This window comes from Aristolochia californica, unplaced genomic scaffold (genome assembly GCF_029961685.1).
Source record: "Aristolochia californica isolate CCGP_79_NKW_82.1479 unplaced genomic scaffold, dmAriCali1.0.hap1 SCAF_11, whole genome shotgun sequence".
NCBI lineage: Eukaryota > Viridiplantae > Streptophyta > Magnoliopsida > Piperales > Aristolochiaceae > Aristolochia > Aristolochia californica.
In genome coordinates this window covers 7,704,079-7,728,410 of record NW_027181782.1, presented here as the reverse complement: position 1 = coordinate 7,728,410, position 24,332 = coordinate 7,704,079, and the positions used below count along the sequence as shown (strand labels likewise).

Below are 24,332 nucleotides of genomic sequence, written 5' to 3'. Positions count from 1 at the left end.
TATACATATTTTGGCACAACTTGGTAAATTTTTCTCTAGCTGGATTATTATTTTGAAGAATTGACAAATTATTCCTTGATCAGCATATTATTTGGTACAAATATTTGTATTAGATTATTTCATGGGTCAATTTTATAATAATTATTTTGGTTCGTGTTATATGGGCCCAAGCCCATTTGACCTGCTGCTACTGTGTCTCTTTGGATGAGACATTATTATTAAAGAAGAGGGAGCCTTAATACCTTTTCTCATACCATAATTTATTTGACTCTAAAAAAATTCACGATTAGCACACCATGAGAGTCGGTGTCCGGATTGGGACACCAGGATAAATAAGCCCACTTCCCCCATTAATGTCATTTATTACTCTACCACTTGAGAGTCGTTGTCTTGTGGAGGGACATGGTGGTGGAGGTGGACACTTCAGAGCAATGCTGATAGACACACTACCTACAGAAGACAGAGTATGCCCTACATCCAGCACAAGTTAAGACTGGAGTGTGGAGCAATGTCTTAGAGGCTATGAGTGGTTTACTCCCACTTGTATTATGCCAGCTGGGCCTCATGAACGAGAGCACCAGTGTGAGGGGAAGTGTTGGAAGATGAAGGCATATTGGAAGATGTACCATTTTATATAAAAAAAAATTTTAAACATCATTTGCAGCAAGTTGGGAGTTCATGTTGTTCTCTCACCCCCTGCTTGAGGGGGAGTGTTGGAAGATAGGGCCCAAGCCCACACGACCAAGGAAGATCCACATATGCAAGTGTGTTGGAAGATGGGCTAAAGCCTATATGACATCTTCTCACCCCCAACTTGAGGGGGAGTGTTACAATGTGGGGTCCACCCATGGTGCTCGAGCTGGTGGGACCCACTATGAGAACGTAGGTCATCAAGAAGAATCCTAGAGGACTTGGGACACCAAGAAGATTCATCTCCCAAAGCAAGCACGAGTTAAGGAATCAAGAAGCACAAGCTTAATTGATTTAGAAGACTTGAAGATCAAGTGGGACCCACAAAGATCTCACGAGCTGGCACTCTTATCAAGGTGCACTGGAGGATCATGAGGGACCCACAAGGATAAGGCCACAAGCTGTTTTATCCCTTATAATCTTGTGGATAATAAAGGACTCCTAGTTTAACTGTAATTAGTCTTCTAGGAGTTCTAGTTTGAATAGGCGTACTTATATTGAAGAGTTAGAGTTGGAATGTAATTAGGATTGAATGACAAGTTGTATAAGGACTCTACCTCCTCCTCTACTATAAATAGAGGAGTTTTAATTTGGGATTGATCAAGTCACACATTCAATCCCGAGTTGGTTCTCTCTCTCCCTCTCCTTGACACAACTCACCCTTTTATTTTTTATTTTTCTCTTCTCTACCAAGAGCTTTCCTCCCATTTTCTCGTTTTTCTTTCTTATTTCTCTTATTCGTGATCATAGAAAAGGGATCCTAAATTCAACATGGTATCAGAGCAACATATTTAGGATCCCTCGACAAAGGAATGCTCTAGAGAAGTGATGATCAACACCACTCAAAGAAGGCTCTTATATGAAGGAAGAACACTAGCCAAGAGATAAGTGTTCAAATTTTTTCTTTTTCATGCTACTGGTTCTCGTTTTTAGATGATGATTCAAGGATGAATATGTGAATGCTTTCATCTTATTATGTTATGAATATGCATGCCCCTCTATCTAGAAGGAGCTATCAAAATAGTTTTATCGGTTTGGAAATTCTGTTGCCTGGGACCAGTCCATACTCAGATTATTGAAAGACAATTTCGTGGGATAAGATTTCCCTGATAATAGAAGATTGCTATTGATCCTCTTATGAGTGGTTCTCTGGAAAAAAAAATATTTAGCATTGATGCTATATTTACATATACTGAGTTGATTGAAGAAGTGTTACTTGGTGATATTATTTGAAGTTTCTTGAAGAAGAGGAGCCTATCATGGCTTATGAGAATATGAATATCAAAGGTGATATACTGAAAATCACTCACCACCATACCCTTACGTGGGGTATCAAATTTCATGAGTTGGTCCACCTCGGTTAGGAGGTTTCTCATAACCAAAGACCTACTTGGTCACCTCACTACCTGAGGACCACCTATTGATGAAGATGATATTTTTTATATGAAATGGCTGAAGAATGATACTTTGGTAATTGGTTGACTGATAAATAGCATGGAAGCACATGTCTCTAGTAATGTTATTCATCTTGATACTGCTAAACATATTTGGGAGACATGTACTAAACTATATTCAAGCCCTGATACACTGCATAGACCCTATAGTGCGGGCAAAATAGATGATATTAAATGCACTCATTGTAAAATTCGGGGCCACACTATAGACCAGTGTCGTTATAGGGCATGCACTTACTGTGGTAGATATGGCCACTATAAGAAAATATGCTATAAGGCTAATGACAAGTCAGAATCAACAAGGGCTAATCAAGCCCTCATTAGTGATGCACAAGCAGACCATCCCCCAACACCAGCTGCATAGAAAATTATTACTGATGAAGAGTATGAATTATTTTAGAAAATAAAGACCATGCTAGGGTCTTCTCCTAGCCCCTCTGTGACTACTGCTGCCACTACTACTTCAGGTATGCTATATGCCTCCTCTTCATCCTGGATAATTGATTCAGGAGCCTCCGAGCATCTTACAGGTAACAAAACTTTATTACATTATTTATCTCCGAAACTTTCACACAAGTTTATTACCATAGCTGACGGTTCTCAAACCAAAGTCCAAGGAAAAAGTTCCACTTCTGTCACCCATCACTTCCGCTCAATGATATTCTTTTTGTTCCTTCCTTTCCTTTAAACTTGCTCTCTATGAGTCAGCTTACAAAATATTTTAATTGCTTGGTTACCTTCTCACCAACTTCATGTGTTTTCAGGATCTTATAACAAATCAGATGATTGGTGGAGGCCATGAACAAGGGGGTCTCTACTACTTGGACGTGCCAAAGGTCAATATGGTGTCTACTACTGAGAATGAGACACGATTATGGCACAATCGGTTGGGACATCCTTCCATACAATCTCTTCATCATATGTTTCCATCTCTTAAGATAAGGTCAGAATTCAGTTGTAAGGTATGTCAGTTAAGTAAACATCAAAGGAGTACATACTCTCCTTGTCCAGAAGTCAAAAGTAACTTTCATTTTTCATTGATTCATAATGATGTTTGGGGGCCTTTGAGTGTCTCTAATATTTCTCAAGCCAAATATTTTATCAATTTTATTGATGATTTCACTCGCACAACCTGGTTGTTTATTTTTAAGGAGTGTTCTGAGATACCATCTATTTTTAAATCTTTTTATGCAATGGTACTCACACAATTTGGTTAGAAGATAAAAATCCTCCGGTTTGATAATGCCAAAGAGTATATTTCAAAAGACCTTGACTCCTTTTGTCAAGAGAATGACATTATCCATCAGACATCATGTGTCTACACTCCTCAACAAAACGGTGTAGCCGAACAAAAAAATCGTCATATTCTTGAGGTAGCTCGAGGTCTATTATATGCCATGAAAGTTCCATATTTTTATTGGCCCCATGCTGTCCTTATAGTGTGTTTTCTTATAAATCGTCTATCGTCTACTGTTCTTGGGAATAAATCCCCCTACTCTAAACTTTTATCACATGATGATCCTTTTGCATTACCATTGAAAGTTTTCGGTTGTCAATGTTTTGTTCATAATACTTTACCTAGACACAACAAACTTGACCCTAAATCTATAAAGTGTGTCTTTCTAGGATACTCTCGAACACAAAAGGGTTATGTTTGTTATAGTCCCTATTTGCAACGTTTATTTGTGTCCAGGGATGTAACATTCTTTGAAGACTCCTCATATTATTCTGATAGCGCTCCACCCGGTATATCATCAGTACCAAGTTCTCCTCAACCGGTTGTGCCTCGTGATACAGAGATTGTTCATCCCCCAAAGACAGTGGTCGATACCACACCTGTCGAGTTGTCAGATCCACCAGAGGTAAGTCCATCATCACTAGTCGTTTTTGGTCCTAAATTTGATACTCGTCCTATTGCTAAAAGAAAAGAACCTCGTTCATGCACTCAACCTTCTACTTCCCATCCTATCTCCAATTTTGTGTCTCATCAACGCCTCTCACCTCTATGTTTTCAGTTTCTTTCTTCTATTTCCTCCATATCTGTTCCACAGTCATATCAGGAGGCTCTACAACATCCAAGGTGGAAAACAGCAATAGATGAAGAGATGAAGGCCCTTAATGATAATCACACATGGTCTCTGGTCCACTACCTACAGATAAAAAACTCGTTTGTTGCAAGTGGGTTTATACAGTAAAACATAATCCGGATGGGAACATTGCACAACTGAAGGCTCGACTGGTTGCAAAAGGTTTACACTCAATGCTATGGCATTGATTATGATGAGACATTCTCTCTAATGGCAAAAATAACCTCGGTACGTATATTATTATCCTTGGCAGCTAATTCTTCTTGGACCATATATCAACTGGATGTTAAAAATGCATTTCTCAATGGTGATATAAAAAAAAATATTTATATGCAACAACCACCTGGATATGTGGTTGAGGGGGAGTCTGTATGTCACCTTAAAAAATCTCTATATGGTCTAAAGCAATCCCCACGGGCATGGTTTGAGAAATTTAGTCAAGCCATCATACGGGCAGGTTTTTACAAATATTCTGCAGACCACTCAGTCTTTATTGAGAACACAACAAGAGGTAAGGTGATTCTAGCTGTTTATGTTGATGATATTATTTTAACTGGGAGTGATTCTGAGGGCATTCAAAAAATAAAAGAAAGAATATGTGCTGAATTCAAGACGAATGATCTTGGATTAGTGAAATACTTTTTTGGGATTGAGGTCTTACATTCCAGACATGGGATTATTCTTTCCCAAGGAAAATACGCACTTGATCTACTAGAAGAAACAGGTATGATGGGATGAAAACCGGTAGACACTCCTATGAATGCAAATACAAAATTATGTGGAGGCACTGGAGAAGATATTGATATTGGCAAATATCAAAGGTTAGTGGGACGACTTGTTTACCTATGTGTAACGAGGCCAGACATTTCATATGCAGTAAGTGTGGTAAGTCAGTACATGCACAAGCCACAACTTAGTCATTGGCAAGCACTTGAGAGGATACTACATTATCTGAAAGGGGCTCCTCTATAAAAAACATGGTCACTTCAACATTGAGGGATTCGCGGATGCAAATTGGGTTGGATCCCCAGATGATAGAAAATCTACTTCTGGTTTTTTCCCGATGGTTGGAGGAAATCTCGTAACATGGAAAAGCAAAAAACAAAATGTAGTAGCACGGTCAAGTGCATAAGTAGAATACAGAGCCATGGCACACACTGTAAGTGAACTTTAATGGATAAGTTCCATTCTCACTGAATTGGGATTTTATTAAGAAGCTCCAATTGACCTATACTGTGATAACCAAGTAGCAATATATATTGCATCGAATCCAGTCTTCCATGAGAGGACAAAGCACATTGAGGTCGATTGCCACTTTATATGAGAAAAATTCCAAGCTGGTCTCTTATCCCTGAAGCACATCTCATCACAAAATCAAGTTGCAGACATCTTCACCAAACCAGTCACTCACAAGATTATGTCTACCTTATGCAGCAAGCTGGGTGTTTATGAGGTCTTCTCACCCCCAGCTTGAGGGGGAGTGTTACAATGTGGGGCCCACCATGGTGCTCGAGCTGGTGGGACCCACCATGAGAACGTAGGTCATCAAGAAGAATCTTAGAGGACTTGGAACACCAAGAAGAGTCCTCTCCCAAAGCAAGCACGAGTTAAGGAATCAAGAAGCACAAGCCGAATTGTTTTAGAAGACTTGAAGATCAAGTGGGACCCACAAAGATCTCACGAGCTGGCACTCTTATCAAGGTGCATTGGAGGACCATGAGGGGCCCATAAGGATAAGGCCACGAGCTAGCTTATCCTTTATAATCTCGTGGGTAATAAAGGACTCCTAGTTCTACTCCAATTAGTTTTCTAGGAGTTCTAGTTTTAATAAACTTACTTATATTGAAGAGTTAGATTTGGAATGTAATTAGGATTGAATGACAAGTTGTATAAGGACTCTACCTCCTCCTCTACTATAAATAGAGGAGTTGTAATTCGGAATTGATCAAGTCACACATTCAATCCCGAGTTGGTTTTCTCTCTCCCTCTCCTTGACGCAGCTCACCCTTTTCTTTTTTATTTTTTCTCTTCTCTACCGAGAGCTTTCCTCCCCTTTTCTCATTTTTCTTTCTTCTTTCTCTTGTTCTTGACCATGGAAAAGGGATCCTAAATTCAACACCTTTCTTATAATTTTTCATTTTCTGATAGGTTCATCTAGAACCATGAAAAATCTAGGTAGAAAGGGCCAACTAGATCTAGAATCCAGCTAATCTCATGGAGAAATTTAAGTTATAATCTTGTATTTGGGCATACACGTAATTTAAAAGAGATCCAAAATCTATTTCTTGTAATTCCAAGGTAATAGAGTGATTATGAGTCAAATTTTTCCAGCACGGGTTCTTGGACATTGAATACCAATAGGGGAACATCGACAATAAAAAATTTGGTATTGGAGGTAAGATTGGAACTCAATTAAAATCTGATTAAGATAAAATCTGAAGATAAATTACTCCTCCCCGAAGGGCAATTTTCCAACCATCCCCTACTATTTAATGGAATTAACTATGGGTATTGCAGGTAAGAATGGAATTCTTCCACTAATCCATGGATTGTGACATTTGACATATGACAAAGAATTGTTGGGAATTAGATGCCCTAATTCCAAACTAATAAGAGCAATGATAATAATCATGGAAGAAATGAAAAACAAACACGAAAAACAACAAGATTTATATAGATTCGCCTCAAGATGAGACTATGTCCTGTCTTCCGCCCCTGCAGTATTCAACTATAAAGATGAAATAACTTACAAGAGAAATGAGACACACTTACAAGTGTTTTCTCTAACCTCTCTCAGGCTACAACTCCAACTCCTTCTCGGTGATAATGATAAAACCCTAATAGTGGCGCCCTTTAATTATAAAGAGAAAATTGGGGAAACCGCGATACAAGAGCAAAATTCCCAAACTGCCATTAATGAAATAATAATTAATATAATGTGGACCACCCTTCCAACCCCCACAGTGACCTTACCGTGAAGGTCGATCCGAGGACGAACTCAGCGTAGAGCTTGGATTAGGCTCCAAACCCTAACAATTTCCCACTTGGAGACTAATCCATCATCAATATCTCCTCTACAACGACAACAACTTCTCAATCCTTAGAGAGAAGTCCAATTGAAGTTGCACACAACTTCAATTTCTCAATCGTAACAGTATTTGTCAACATGTAAGCCTAATTCTGACTTCCTTGAATCTTCTCAAGTACTAAGACTCCATCTTTCATAGCCGATCTGATGAAGTGATAATGCATCTATATGTGTTTTGTTCTGGCATGATGAATGGAATTCTTTGCTAAATGAATAACACTCTGACTATGACAATACAACACATTCTTCCCATGCTTCAAACCTAATTCTTCCTAAAAAGATTGCAACCATACCATCTCTTAGTTGGCTTCGGTCACATCAACATATTCTGCCTAGGTAGTGGAATGAGCAACTATCTTCTATAACTTCGAGACCCAATTAACTATTGTACCACACAATGTGTATACATATCTAGTGGTACTCTTCCTACCATCAATGTCTCCAGCCATGTAAGCATCTACATTATCTTGTAATCCCAAGTCTGACTTTCTGAAATATATGGCTAAGTCTGTAGTGCCTTTCAAATACCTGAGAATCCACTTTACTGCTTCCCAATATTGCTTACCTAGATTACTCATATATCTACTCACAACTCTCATTTCATGAGCTATATTAGCTACATATCGAAAGAAAAAAACTTGTTTACTGCATTAAAAGAAATACGTGCTTACTATCATCTAACTACCCCATAACAAACAAATTACAAGTAAGAGGGCCATCTCACACATTATGTTTCTATAATTACATCCATTTCAAGATTTTGATTTTTAGAGAACAATCTTTTATATCAAAATTTTCAGCAAGACTATAAGTATAAGAGTATTTAGTGGCAAATTATTTTTTTTTGAAAAAACGTTTATAAAATTTGAACTTGGTAGAAGAATTCTTCTTGTAAAGTGTAACTTCCTTTGGGAATTCTTTTTCTCTAAAAATATTCTGCTCATCATAAGTCTCTCGCTCTTGGGAAACTTGTCTCTATAATGGTAGGTAATTTTTATCAAAAATTATTTTTGGGATTATTTATTTCAAATAGAATTTTTTTAGTGAATTTCAAGTCCACCAAAATATATAACATGAATAGCCAATATTAATTTCATAAACAAATTCTTATATCAATCTTCATCGTGGATGGCAATTTGTTTTGACCCTTGCCCTTTTTTCTTTTTCTTTTTATGCATAAAACCATTTATCGTGAGAAGATATAGTAGCATGAGTAATTCTACCAAGAAATTCTAATCTAGTTATTTGTTTGTGTACATGTGGTGCTTTATTGTGTCTACTCTTTTCCTTCATTTGGTGTTTGGAAGGGGAGGGGGGGGGGGGGGGGGGGGGGGGGGGGGGGGGTGGTGGGATGTTGGTTTGGTGCGGGAGAATGTGTTGGTTTTAAGGACTCCATGGATTTAGCTCATGGAGAAAAAAAAAGAGACACCCATTGGGAGAAAACTAGAGGAAGAAGAGGTTATGGACTTGTGTCCTAACCCTCCCTATGAACCTCAATTTATAACTTAATAAAACTAAAATATTATAAGTATGCCCCTAGAACATAAACTAATTACATCAATGCCATCTCTATGAGATGACTCTTTATTTACCATCACTATGTAGGCCTATGGGCCTTCTCCTTGATCTGTGGGCCTTGAGCCCATCTTCCACTTCTCTTGGATGTGTTGGCCTTCCTTGGTCTTATTAGGTTTGAGCCCATCTTCAAACATAATTGGATGAGTAGGCCTTCCTTGGTCGTGTGGGCTTGGGCCCATCTTTCAACACTCCCCCTCAAGTTGGGGGTGAGAGAACATCATGAACGCCCAACTTGCTAGAAAAGGTGTATAAAATTTTCTCGAATAAAATGGCAACCCACCATATCTTCCAACACTCTCCCTAAAGTTGGTGGTATCTTCCAAGATGTCTAGTTGGCATAATATAAGTGGGAATAAAATTACTCCTAGCTGTAAGACATCGCTTTGTACTCCAGTCAAATAACTCATGTTGGATGTTGGGCACACTCCTATCTTCTGTAGGTAGTGGGTCTATAGACATTCCTCAAAAGTGTAATAAAACTCTTTCATCACCATGTCCCTCCACAGGACACCAACTCTCAAATGTAGGAGTAATAAATGCCAATTAAGCGGGGTAAAGATTAATTAGGCAAAAGATAATATTCTAAGGCCACCATGTGCTTTCTTCTTCATCAGAATAACCAATGCTGACAATAGTAAGCAACTAAGAAGTCCTTCTTCAATAATAATGTCTCAGCCAAAGAGACACAATAGTAGCAGCTGAAATGGGCCTAGGCCTAATAACACACACCAAATAGTAAAAATCTTCAAAAAATGACCCATAAAATAATTTGTTGCTAGTCTGTGTACCAAATAATGTACCAAGTAATAAACTGCTAATACCTCAAAATAATAATCCAACTAGAGACAAAGAGACTGAGTTGAGCCCGAGTCCGATATCAGACCATTATAATTGAGTTGTGGGACCAATAGGTATAGACCTCGAGACCCAAACCCGTATAACCTAGGTAGGATGCAAGTGAGTTGGATCAAGTCAGGTTGACCCGGGCCAAGTTGACTCGCAAAGTGACCCATAGCGAGTTGGTCCGAGTCACTTGGCTCGTTGGGTCATTGGTACGAATCGCTTGGCAAGGTTCGGCACGAAACTCAGCTAAAACAGCGGTCGATCAAATGTTTCTTGACTTAGGAAAATTAAATCCAGCTATAGTATCATCTTCTTCCCCATTTCCAAATATAGCAGAAAACTAGAGATTCCGGACGGACAACAGTAGTGAAGATACGATCCAGAGTCAACTCGGACAGCAGCAACACCGGAAAGATAGGATCAGTAATACCAAAAAAAAACACCAATCAACTAGCAACTCAGTATCTTCTGCCGAATCCGGAACTAACAATCAAGGTAGATGACTCGGCAATTAATCAAGTGGAGATGGTAGTCATCAACTAGGGAAAATCACTAGCAATCAGACAACAACATTGGACAACAATCAGACAACAATGTAGCAGTGAAACTCTAGGAAGATGAATCCAATCCAATGTCAAAGAAGAGACGAGCCAGAAAATGAAAAGAGCCAGAGGAGTTTTTGATAAAAAAAAAAAACAGCAGTAATACAGGATTATCCTCAGCCCAATTCTCAGTAGTACAGCCAAAAATAGTAAATTCGAAATGGCTGGATAGGTAGCAGACCTTTCTGAACTTGATTATAGCAGTCAAATGATCAGAGTGAAACATAGATATGATTTGCTGAATATCTGGTGAGGCAATTTTCGGAGTGCAATATCAAGTGAACCAGAGATTGCTAAGTGGAGCCTCTACTCAATCACTGGCGCTTAGTATCAATCCAGACATATGAGTCAGATATAACGAGCACCAATTATACCAACATAAGTTTAGGATGTTTGGAATTTTCATAGAGTAAAGTTGGTTCAAAATAGACTACCGATAGTCAGTTGCGATTCAGGAACTCAACTGAATTCTTCCAAAGTTAGTAGAGTAATGGATAGCAAGGTGTCGATATTCCAGCTGGCTTGGGAGACATTTTTGAGATTGTAATTGCAATCTTCAAGGACGCCCTGGCAGCAATATACCGGGAGATGAAGATTAATGACCAGCCAACAACCAGCCAATATGACCAAAGACTAGAGTCAGCAAATTAATGAGAGGATCAGAGCTCATCGTCTAGCCAAAGCCTCAATAGTTTAAAAAAAAACAACATATATCAGCAACAAACATGTCTCGTATGACTTTTTTAGTAGCAACAAACCTTTTTCATTATGAATTCCAGAATGGAGGAATCACAATGGTTGCTCGCATATAAAATTCTCAGAAAAACAGAACCTTCCCGAGTTCAAAAAGGTCTTCCTTCTTCATTCTTTCTCAACATGGTTTCCAACTTGGAAACAGTGTTATTAAAGTTTTCTTTAGCAGAAAGTCATGTTTTGTAATTGCCTTCTTCCCTCCATGGAGAAGTTTGTTTGATCTTCTGAAATAGACCTTCTCAAATAAATTAATGAGGCACTAAGACATAGAGAAGCACGCACCGGAGTAGCAACGTCTTCTTCTCTTCTGGTAACCAAGGGATGTGATTTACAAACTCATTCACTGAGCAATAGTAAACACACCAAAGAGAGGATCCATAGAATAAAACTCTGTCAACTTTCTTCAGGCTAACAATGCCTTCATGATGCATAATCCATGCATGGAAAAAGTAAATGAAATCCTAAAACACCATAGTTATGAGTTCTAAAAAATCAATTATCTGATACCATGTAAAGTAGGTTCCAAGGTCCATTCCAAAATGACTAACCAACTTAGGAAGCCTTTTTTCCTAACTAATAAACTCATGATTTTTGTACTCACTAATCCATGTGAGACTATTCCTTAACACTCCTCACATGTAAGCTCTCTTTTGTGGCTCTACATGTAGATAATTTGGGTGGAAGTCCACATAAGAGTACTTGCTCCGTTACCATGTTGATTTTCAAGACTTTATGGATTTTGCTCATGGAGAAAAAGAGAGAGAGACCCATTGGGAGAAAATAGGAGGAAGAAGAGGTTATGGACTTGTGCCCTAACCTTCCCCCTGAACCTCAATTTATAGATTAATAACATTATAATATTAAAACTATGCCTCTAGAACATAAACTAATTACATCAATGCCAAGATGACTCTTTAGTTACCATCTTGCCATGACTATATGGGCCTATGGGTTTTTTTCTTGATATGTGGGCCTTGAGCCCATCTTCCACATCTCTTGGATGTGTTCGCCTTCTTTGGTCTTATTGCGTTTGACCCTATCTTCTAACACACTTGGATTTGTTGGTCTTCCTTGGTCGTGTGGGCTTAGGCCCAACTTCCAACATGATGTTTGAGTTTGAGGGGGGGAGTGGGTTTCTGTGGAAGGGCATCAAGGGCAGGGGAGGGTTTTGGGAGTTGGGAATGGGGGATGGAGCTTAAGGGGCAGTAGCATGTGGGAGTGGGAATTCATTAGAGGGCTTTGGGGCTGCAAGGGGTGTTTGGGGGCGAATCTTCTTTTTACCATTTTGTGTTAATGGAAAAACTTTGGGGCTAGTTAAGAGGCCTAGGAAATTTTGGACATGTTTCATGTTGGTTTAGGAGAGTTTTTACATAGAATTTTTAAGAGGAAGGTGGAGGCTACAAAATAGGGTACAATTAGGGTTTTGAGTGGTTTAGGGCTATGGAACAAGGGAGAAGGATGAGGGATAAGTTTGTAGGATGCTTTTTGTCATGAGTGGGATAGTAGAACTGAGTTTAGAAAGATGAGAGCTTAGTTGAGAGAAAGAGAGAGAGAGAGAGAGGATTAAATGAAGAAGAGGGATTGAAAATAAAGAGACTCATATTTTGTTGAGTAAAATTAAAAAGAGAGAAATTTAGGTCTCTCACCTCTGCAAGACTCTCTTAATCACTATTAAGATTTATACAATATTTTAAAAATACAAAAATATCCCTCATGAGCTTATAAAGCTCATTAAATGCATATATAAACCCTTCTCTCTAACATAAAACATTTAACGGGTCTCTTACTTTGTAACTCTCCACCTTAGTTTATCTATGTCACACATCCAACTTGTTACATATAAATTCAAATTGTTTGCTACTCAGTGCCTTTGTAAATACATTCCCAATTTTCTCTGTGGACCTTATATGTGGAGTGGAGATTATCCCTTGCATGGCTGCATCTTGGATGAAGTGACAATCACCTTTAATGTGTTTTGCATGCTCCTGAATTATTGGATTTCTTGAAATATAGATAGCAACTTGATTGTCACAACACATTAGCATGGGAACATCAACTATAAACCTAAACTCCTGCAAAATAGATTTCACCCACATCATTTTACAAGTTTTCTGTGTCATTGCCTATAGTTCAGTTGAGCTCTTGATAGTTCTACCATTGTTTGTTTTACTCTTCCATGACACCAAGCCTCCTCCAATTAAGTTACAATACCCACTAGTAGATCTTCTATCAAGTTTAGAGTTTGCATAATTGACATATGAGAGATGACCTACATTCGGATCACCGTGTTTTCTTATATGACACTCCTCTCCTTGGTTCACAATTCAGATATTTTGGGATTCAATATACCTCTTATAAATGAACTTTTGACGGATTTTTCATAAAATGGCTAAGTAATGCCAAAGACTAAACAATGACAGGTCTTGTGAGTGTAACATTAAAAAGTTTAAAAACCTTCCATTCTGTTTTTCTTTTCTTTTAAAGCTTGACTTGTTTCAACAAGCAATATATGATTTGCTTCTATTCGAGATTGTTGTCCTACAATGTGTTCTCGTATTCCAACAAGGGAATTTTTCATCTTCATTTGAGTTTCAGGTGGACAAGATTCATTGTAGAAAGTATTCTATCATTACTAGGATTCAAGTATGGAAATGGATCTAGAAGACATGTTAGGATTTGTGAGTAAAAGAGGTATATTTTTACGACCTTCACAATTGTCGCATGTTATGGGTGATTTTTTCTTAGAAAAATTAATTTTGCCTAAAAAACTATACATCTCACTGAAAATCAATTTCGCAAAATAAATTGACCACTTCTCCAGGTGAAATTAATTTTGTCAAGAATAGTATATATTTTTCGGTGAAATTTGAATTTCATCGAGAAAAATAGTCCTTGAAAATGGAAAGAACCACTTATTCCCCCAAAAAATTAAAAAATAATTGAGAAATACAAATCATTTTTTGTGAAATTAATTTCACCAAGAATTAGGAAAAATTTAAAAATATTACTGATAACTAATCACTTATTCTTGGAAAAATTTAAACAATCTTCAAGAAATATATACTATCTCTATGAAATTAATTTTACCAAGAATTAGAAGAAAAGAGAAAGTATATAATAATAATTATTCTTTAATTCTCAATAAAATTCAAAATCACTGATAAATATACTATACTAATGAAATTAATTTTTTAGGGAATAAATAGGAAAATAATTATCATATTTATTAATGTATTCTGGACAAAATTTTAAAATTTAAATTTATTAACTTATTCTTGACAAAATATTATTAATTTTTAAAATATTGGTTTATAAATAGGAAAAAATTAAAAATTTATTTTTAAATATTAAATTGATAATTTTAATTATATTATAATCATTTTTATAAAAAATATTACTATTGATTAACATTATTGAATAATTTATTATGTTTACTTGGAATTATTCACTTGGATTTATATAATAATCATTTCAATAAAAATTATTCTTATATATTAACTAAAAAATTAAAATGAAAAATCAAACTAATCAGTAAAGATATACTTAAGTTCATTTTAAATTAACGGAAATATTCAAAAAATTAGAAATTTTTTTTATATGGTTATAAACTAAACATAATTACTTGGTTATAAGATGTTTAAAAATTAATATCAGGTAAAAAAATATAATAATTTAGTAAATTTACATGAATAAATAGTGAACAAAAATTATAGTAAATTTTTATAATTTATTAAAATTTAAAATTATTGTATATAATTTGTGTACTTTTAATTATGTAGTTTGTTTATTAATGAGCTAATAAAGAATGTTCTACTATTTTAATTGTGTATTTTTTAATTTATCATTTTAATTGTTTGTTCTACTATTTCATCATTTAATATCATATTAATTTATTTTCATTTAAGATATATCTACATTTTCTTGTGTATGTTTTTTATATGTAAGTTTATTTTGTAATTTTATGTTTTTATAATTATTAATTGAAGTTTAACTAATATTATTTTATGATTACAAATCTAAAAATATAGTCCGCGACTTTAAAAAAATATTATATATATATATTATGATTATGTAAAATATGAAGTTAACCAATATTATTTATGTTGGAAGATGGGTTCCAGCCCACACGACCAAGGAAGACTCACAAGATGGGTCCAAGCACATAAGAAGTATGACCCACCATAATTACCATGAATTGGCATCTTTATCTTTTGGTCACGTCATAGAAGAGTTCTAGTTTGAGTTATGTTTGCCATCTATTTATATTGAGTTATTTAATTATGCTAAGAATTATCCTTAAGTGTTAGAGTTTGGGTGTAATTGGGATAAAGTTAGTTTTATTGTAATTGGACTTTACTACCTTCCTCTATTATAAATTGAGGTTCATGTACACTGATTATAATAAGTTAATGAAGTCAAAGAAGTATTTCCTTTTTCCATTAATTCAACAATTTAACCAAAATATGTATTAACGATTAGAATTATTATATTTTTAATGTTTATCACATTACTACTAAATGTTTGGAATAAAAAAATTATTGTCATTCAATTATCATATTAGAAAATGATATCATTTAAATTATCAAAAAATAATAATATGTAATAATTAATTATGTTACAATTTGGCCAATCTAATAAAATTGAGTAACCTTGTACATATGACTATGCCACTGTTATGTACACAATAACATTATTATTTTAATTATTTTTATTTAATTTACTTTATTTATTTCAGTTTTAGGCCACAAGGGGTATCTTTATAATATTTTATCTTAAACCCTAACAGGCTGAACCCTATTTACGGGGTAAGAGTAATGAGAAAAGACAAGTATTGATTTTAGGTTAATTTTAGGTTAAATAGGGTTGGAGCTCTCCTTGATGAGTTCTTAGGTTTTCAAGCTTCCCTTTGGCTTGGTCTTCGTCTTCCTCTCCATGTCTCCCTACAATTCTACATGGTATCCCTACAATAACCCGTGGCAGATCCAGGACCGTAACAACGAATCCTTGTGTCAGATCCAGGACTGTAACAATTGGTATCAGGGCGGGAACACAATGGGTTATTCTCTATCCCAAAAAAAAAATTATTATTCTGCACAAGGTAAGCGATTCAATGGAAAAAGTATGCAAAGGATTGGGAGAAATGAAAGAATCATGTTGGAGGGAAAGCGTAGAGCTTCTATTGAAATTTCTGCGCTAAAGAGGGATATCGATGCCACAAAAAAGAAGGTCATACGACCTCAATTCTCCCAGTACGACATATGCACAAAAGAGGCAGCATACGCTGTTTTAGCGAGCAGAATGGCCTAAGGGCTAGGAAATTTCAATATGTCTAACCAGGGAACTCCAGCGACGGGCCAGATAAAATTGATTTCCAAATCAGGGAAATCAGACGTGGGACCCTACACATCAGAATTCTAAGTCGACTTCAAATCCGAAATTGGCCACAAAACTTCCCGAATCAAACGACGGAGACACTGCAAATCAAAATTCGGAGGGTTTTGGGGCAAAGCGCCCTTCAGGACGATATGACGAGCGCCAGCCCCTTGTTGCTGCTCTCGATCTCCAATCGAGAAATCCATACTCTCTGGAAATTGTAAAAAAGAGGATTTCGCCAGTAGATTTCATCGATTTGGGCTCGACCTCAAATCGATTATGTGCAAGACACCATAAGGGTTTGTTCTTCACCGTCGACAGGGAAAAATTTCAAGCGTCGAAGCCACAACGAGCGGTTGTTCGTCACCGAAAACTGAGGAGGAGGCTCCTTCGGCGACGTCGGAAACAATTCCAGTGAGATTTGACTTTTGGCCACCACCTCTCATGTTCCCTCTCAACCTCACTCACGGTCTCGGCAGCACAGCGGAAAACGAAATTCAAAAAAAAAATGTTGTAAACTCTTGTGACGAATTTCTCCAAATTTCGTCTTTTCTTTTCTCAAATCCCTCTATGTTTTACATAATTCTTCTCCAATGGCATTGAAATTGTTCCGTGAAAATTTTAGGGCTGAGACGCAAGAGGGATTTTTTTTGGGGATTCCGGGAATTGAATACACAAAATTTCTATGGGTGCTGATTTATTTTTCGGTTAATAAGAACAACACCGATGCATCTGTTCATTGTCAAGTTGAATTCGTTGTATCTAATTTTTTGGATAATATGTGTGTTGCTGCTCGGGCCCTGTTTGTGCAGCATGGGATGTATTCTATTGTGGTGAATGAATATAGCAGCAGTATGGCTGTTTTGGGTAATTTTTACAGCCGTAACAGTCCATTTAAAAAAGTTGTATTAATTTTTTTGGATGAATTGTATGGTGGTTGACCATTTTTTGTCATAATTTTTTAACCTGGTGTGCCTTTTGGTGATGAAGATTTGAAGAAACTATTTGGTGGGTGTAGAAACATTACATGCCCTGTACTAATGAGAGAAGGGGACGGGAAATCCAAATGTTTTGGATTTGTTACCTTTGAGAGTAGTGTTGTATATAATGATAAGAATGCATGCGTGTTAAATGATTATGCTATTCGTGTTCAACCTAATGCTGGGTATGCGGAGAAAGAGGAATCAATGCTGCATGTTTCTGCTATTAGAAGTGCCTCAATTGAGATTGCAGAAATGAGGTGCAGCTCAACCAACTATTTTAGGAATTTCAGTGGACTTAAAGCAGAAACAAAGTGTGAATTGTGAATCCGAGATGTCCTTCTTGGGAAAGGAGAGCAGTGCTGCACTTCAACATTCCATTGTTGTAAAGTCGGCAAAACAAAATTATACATTTGACTATCATCTGCAGCCTCGAGCCTCAGGTTTCAAAGTGGTCATTCTAGGTGGTGCTGGCGGAATTGGAGAGCCCCCTTGCCCTTCTGATCAAAATGTCACCTTTGGTTTCAGCACTCCATCTTTATGCTATTGCACATGTTAAAGGTGTTGCTGCTGATCTCAGCCATTGCAATACGCCGTCTGAAGTCCTTGATTTTACTAGTTCTGCTGAATTAGCAAACTCATTGAAAGGAGTGGATGTTGTGGTCGTCCCATATGTGGGAAATACCCAGAAGCATTCAGCAAGGGAGATGGAATAGGAGGGACGGTTTGCTGACATGATATTCAGATTCTGCTCAGATTTTACGAATGCAGCAACTGCTTCTAATGCAGCCAAGGACCAGAAACTTTCTAAACAACTTCAGCCTCAAATGGAACAAGATTTTAATATTGGATCCCCATCCAGCCCAAAAATTATCCCACATGCTGTCTCATGGTTTATGGGAGTGGCTGTTCCAGATGACGAGTTTGATGATATAGAAGGGGATGAGGATGTAGATGATGCAGATGTTGGTGTTGATCTTGTTGGAAATGTTGAGAGAAACATTCCTGAGGTTGACCCAAGAAATCCCGCTATGATTGCTGACATTGTTGGTGACAATGTTGAAGATATTGCTGGAATGGGCTCTGATCTTTTTGGCTCGTATGCTGAAGCTTCCTGTGCTGCCCTCGTTATGGCATCAATCTTTATTTTGGTATTAACCCTGAATTGACTGCAATACTATATCCCCTCCTCATTAGTTCTTTGGGTATTATCGTCTGTTTGATCACTACCCTCTTTGCTACTGATTTCTTTGAAATCAAAGCAGTGAAAGACATTGAACCTTCTTTGAAGAAGCAACTCATCATTTCCACTGCTCTCATGTCTGTTGGTATTGCTATTGTTAGCTGGATTGGCTTGCCATGGTCCTTTACAATCTATAATTTTGGAGCCCAGAAGGTTGTGAAGAACTGGGAGTTGTTCTTCTGTGTTGCTATTGGTCTGTGGGTTGGACTTGTCATTGGGCTTGTAACTGAATACTACACCAGTTATGCTTACAGCCCTGTGCAAGATGTTGCTGATTCCTGCAGAACAGGAGCTGCCACAAATGTGATCTTTGGGCTGGCTTTGGGATATAAGTCTGTCATTATGCCCATTTTTGCAATTGCAGTCAGCATTTTTGTCAGTTTTAGTCTTGCTGCTATGTGTGGTTTTGCAGTGGCTACTCTTGGGATGCTGAGCACCATCGCCACTGGGTTGGCAATTGATGCATATGGACCCATGAGTGACAATGCCGGAGGTATTGCTAAGATGGCGGGCAGAAGCCACAAGATACATGAGAGAACTGATGCCCTTGTTGCTACTGGAAACATTACTACTGGTATTGGAAAGGGCTTTGCGATTGGTTCAGCCACCCTGGTGTCTTTAGCTCTTTTTGGTGCTTTTGTGAGCGGGCTGCAATTTCAACAGTGGATGTTTTGACACCTAAAGTCTTCATTGGGTTGATTGTGGGTGCAATGCTTCCATACTGGTATTCAGCGATGACTATGAAGAGTGTGGTTAGTGCTGCTGAATCTTCTCAATCCCAGGGGGCTGGTCATGATGTTGTGGCTGCCATGCGGGCAGAGTATAGGCAGTGTCATCCGGGACTGAGGGCAGGCAGAGATGCTGCTTGGGGCGATGTAGTGAGATTCGGCATTCATTCCTACATTCCTACATGCTTCAGTTTTGGGCGTCCGGAGGGCAGGCATAGCTATCGCGGATGCTAATTGGGAACAGGTGGAGACGTCAACATATAGACCCTACTTCCGAGCTTGAGGACAACCTCGTTCTTCCAAGGGGGGTGCAATGTTATGCACACAATAAAATTATTATTATTATTATTTTAATTTACTTTATTTATTTCAGTTTTAGGCCAAAGGGGTATTTTTGGAATATTTTATTTATAGGGGTATTTTTGTAATATTTTATCTTAAACCCTAACAGGGTGAACCCTATTTAAGGGATACGAGTAATGAGAAAAGACAAGCATTCATTTTAGGTTAATTTTTGGTTAAACAGGCTTGGAGCTCTCCTTGATGAGTTCTAGGGTTTTCAAGCTTCCCTTTAGCTTGATCTTCGTCTTCCTCTCCATGTCTCCCTACAATTCCACATGTTATCCCTACAATAACCCGTGGCAGACCCAAGACCGTAACAACAAATCCTTGTGTCAGATTCGGGACTGTAATAGCCACATGACTTGTTATTATCATAGTATTACATAGGTTTTTAAGCTAGAGTAATATGTCTTTTCTACAGGCTCACATGTAAAATAATGAAACTTTCCACTTACTTCCAACATAGTAATACATATGTTTGTAACCAAGTATAATAGGGTCATTATATGAAATAACATAAGATTGTTATCAATTGAATTTCGAGTACATAAAAAATTTTAGTCTAGCGCTTTTGTGAGTTTTAAACCTTTAAGATAAAGCACATATAAGAATCTTATAAACAGTTTAATATTTGACCTACTTAGTTGGATGTTTCCCTACTTGTCTATAATGTTAGACCCACAATTTTTTACCACACATCAAGCCTTGTCAATTGTCGCACTGCCTAGAAAAGAAAGAGTATTGAAGAGCAGGTATCGAAGAGTTTTACATGACTCTCACAATAAGAAGTCTCATATAACCATAATTAATATGGTGGAGTTTAAGAAGAATCTCATGGAAGGAGGACTCATAAAAGTGATATAGTTGAAAGGTGTTTTGGTTATGTTAGTCTTCTATTTATGTTCAATTATTTAATTATGCTAGGACTTATCTTTAAGTATTAGATTTTGGGTGTAACTAGGATAAAGGCAATTTAATTTTAATATGATTCTAATGTTATAAATAGAGGCTCATTATACTCAAATTACAATAAGTTAGTGAATTATTTCTTTTTTTCCATAAATTTAACAAAGAATAATCTCCTTAGCTCATTATTCATCTTTATCAATTTAAGATCAAAATCTCTAATGCAATATTTGAGCTTCCAATCAAAGAATGAAGGTCGGAGAAGTTATAACAGATAAATAGTATGGAAATAATTTCAAATGGATAATATCATTTAGCTGGAAGTAGATAGAAAACAAGCAAATTAACTATGCTTTTCCAAAGAACATGTCTATAGCATTTCCTCTATGACTGGTAAATTATTAAAGTTAGTGTTGTTACTGTAAAAATTTGTAGTGAAAGTAATAGTCCTCTAATGACTATACACATGTTGTTGCTATAATCTCGGTAGGTGCACAAGAAGTTTTTCGTAGTCCGAGTTTGGGCAATTTGGCATGTGATGGTCTTGGCAGCACTTTGAATAGGTGGTGATAGGTGGGGGTGGGCACCATGTTGTCCCTTCACTAGGCAGTCCACAACTTGTTTTGCCATATTTCTCAAACCCAATATCGTCTCATGGTCTGCTAAGAAAGAACCAACTACTAAACCTGAATATCGAGTCATGAGTTCAACATACACCAAAGTTACATGGTTGCTACTATTACAATATTTTCACTTTAATTTATCTCATCTACCTACCTTATTTTGTGACAATCTCAATGCCCCGTATTTGTCTTGACAATCTTATTTTTTCATTCTCACACTAAATATGTGGCCATTGATTGTCATTTTGTTCAAGAAAAGGTCACCACCGGATCTATGAAAGTTTGTAACAGCTTTACCAACTCACATTGTAAATCTCAGCCTAGCCATGCATGTCCACTTTCTCGTTCCATACAAGAACCAAACTCAACAAAGCTTTACACATCCACCTCATCATTCCATGCAAAGGACAAATCAACCTCTACCTAAGTTTCATGCACGTCCACATGGCTTCATGCAAGGCAGCCAACTAGACCTCCCATGAAAGATAATTCTCTCACATTGTTCACAAGGGAATGCTCTATAGGATTCACTCAATCAAGATTGTTTAAAAAGAAAAAAATGCTACAAGATTCTCTCAACCAAGATATTACAAACTTTGGAAGAGATATTTTCAATTATGGCTGTACAAATTAACTCTAAGAAAGACAAGTACAACTTGGAATTTTGAGTTACTTTCAAAGTGATAAAATCTCAATGAGAAATTCAAACTTTGAGTCTCTTTAAAGATTTCTACACGTCCACATTTATTGCCCCTTTTATTTTTGTATAAATAGGTCACATTTTGTATCATTCATTCATTCAAGTTTCAATAAAAAATTCCTAAGAGATGTTCTTCAATTTTTTGAGTAATTTTTCAATTGTGGCACTGTCTAGAAAAGGAGTATTTGCTCAGCCCGTTACTCATCTTAATTATTTCAAGTTTTAAATCTCTAATGCAATATCCGAGCCTCTAATTGAAGAATGAAGACCGATAAATGATACACAAATACAAGCAAATGGATACTATTATTTAGCTGGAATTAGATAGAGCACAAGCAAATTAACTATGATTTTCCAACGAACATGTCTATAGTGTTTCATCCATGACTACTGAAGTATTAAAGACGGTAGTGTTAATTTCAGCATTTGCAGTGACAAAAATGGAGTCTTCCTATGACTTAAGCTGCTGTTGTAATCTCGGCAGGGGGAGCAGAAGTTTTGGCAGTCAGAATCCTCGCAGTTTGGCATGTGGTCGTCTTGGCAGCACTTTGAATCATCATCGTCGTCGTTGATGAATTCATTCCCTAAAAAAACAAACAAATAGAAGCTAGAGATCAACTTGCACAGAAGAACTCGAAAACCAGAAAGGAGAAACCAGTTCATAATAAAAAAACCTGGAAATTCAAAGGGGTTGTGAATCTTCCAAGCTGGGATCCTGCCTAGGAATGAGAAAGAGATTTGAAATTTACCCAAAAAATCAAGAAAGTGGTATTGAAACAAGTTGTCGAGTTCCCAAACAGAACCTCCTTGCCATTCTATGAGCGGCCCAGAGAATCCAATTACTTTCTTATGCCTGCCTGCGTTTTAACTTCTCTTTTGGAAACTGTTTCGGAAGAAAAACGAGAATATGAAATCTAGGTACATATTCTGACTTGTTTCCCAATATTTCATTCGTATATAAAGCAAATTATCTGGCTTCCCGGCCTTAATTTAAACAAAGTGAGACACTGACCTCTACTATAATAAATGGACTCTGAAATCGGGAATATTTTGATAATTTTCTTCCTCATTTTGAGGGATCTTACATCCTGTCAGTGATCTACTCTGAGAAAGGAAACCAGCCCAAAAACTGTGATTCTATTACCAATTCGAAGATCTTTCCCCGTTTCTGTCTATGGTGTTCATTCCTAAGATTAAAGATTTAGAATCAGTTTGGTAGTGACAACTCAAGGGCAATGCCTATATAAACCCAATGCATGCCTACGATCCGAGTACTCAGAAAAAGAAAGAAAATATGGGTAGAGTTCACGTCGTCGCCACCTTCTTGATGTTCATGCTTGCCGTGGCAACAGCAAGTAAGCAAAACAGCAGTTTCTTCCTCTTAATTTCTTGTTTATGACTTATATTGCTAGCTTGGTTCCGATTGTTGGCTCCAGATTCATTTCGATCTGTTTGTTGCAGGGAATGACTTTGTGATCAACGATGACGACTCAAAGTGCTGCCAAGATCATCATATGCCAAACTGCGAGGACTCGGAGTGCATAAACTTCTGCTCTCCCTGCCGTGATTATACCAGCAGTCATTGCAAAATCCTGGGAGGACTCCATTACTGTCACTGCAAATGCTGAAATTACCCACTGAAGAGCCTTAGTTTAGACAAGTTAGTTATAATAGACAGAATAAAACCATGTTCTCCATCGAAACAGTGCGAGCTATCCTAAGTGACAGTTTGCTTGTTCGCTCTTCTGCTTTTACCTAAATATCAATTAAATTGTTTCTTCGATTTTATTGTTGGAGCAGTGTCTCAGCTATGTGTTTTAAACCATGATGACAAGAGAACTTTAATCAGAAGTGACACACATCCTCTTTTATGATCAATGTCGTGCTATGCTACATGACAGAAAAGTTATGATCAATTGACCTCAGGAATTGCTTACAGTTAACTTGGACAATGGAAAATCTCAAAAATTTTAAAGGTTAATCCCATTTTTATTGAGGGACTTAAAACACATTAATTCACATTAATTCTGTAAAGCAGGACAATATTTTGAGCATTGTTTGAAATTATTAGTGTGACTATCAATTGCTTTAAATGTTGTAGCAAACCAGACACATATCACCTAATAGGTTATTTGTTAGTTACACAACAGCAGTCTATCATGAAGTGGAACTCTTAAATAAAGCCTTCTGTAGAAGTCCTATATCCTGCAGTCCCCAGGCCAAAGATTACTCATAACTACTCCTAAACGGCTAGGGCCGACCGGTCATAAACAATCCTTCGAAAGAATGACAACCCTTATTCAGACAGCAGCAGTGACTCAACTGCCTGATCACCAGTCCCT

At 37.0% G+C, this 24,332-nt stretch overlaps 1 pseudogene; it reads left to right on the top strand.

The window, feature by feature from the left end:
- Positions 1 to 18,182: 18,182 nt before the first annotated feature.
- Positions 18,183 to 19,894, top strand: LOC137943559 (pyrophosphate-energized vacuolar membrane proton pump 1-like; annotated as a pseudogene).
- Positions 19,895 to 24,332: the final 4,438 nt, after the last annotated feature.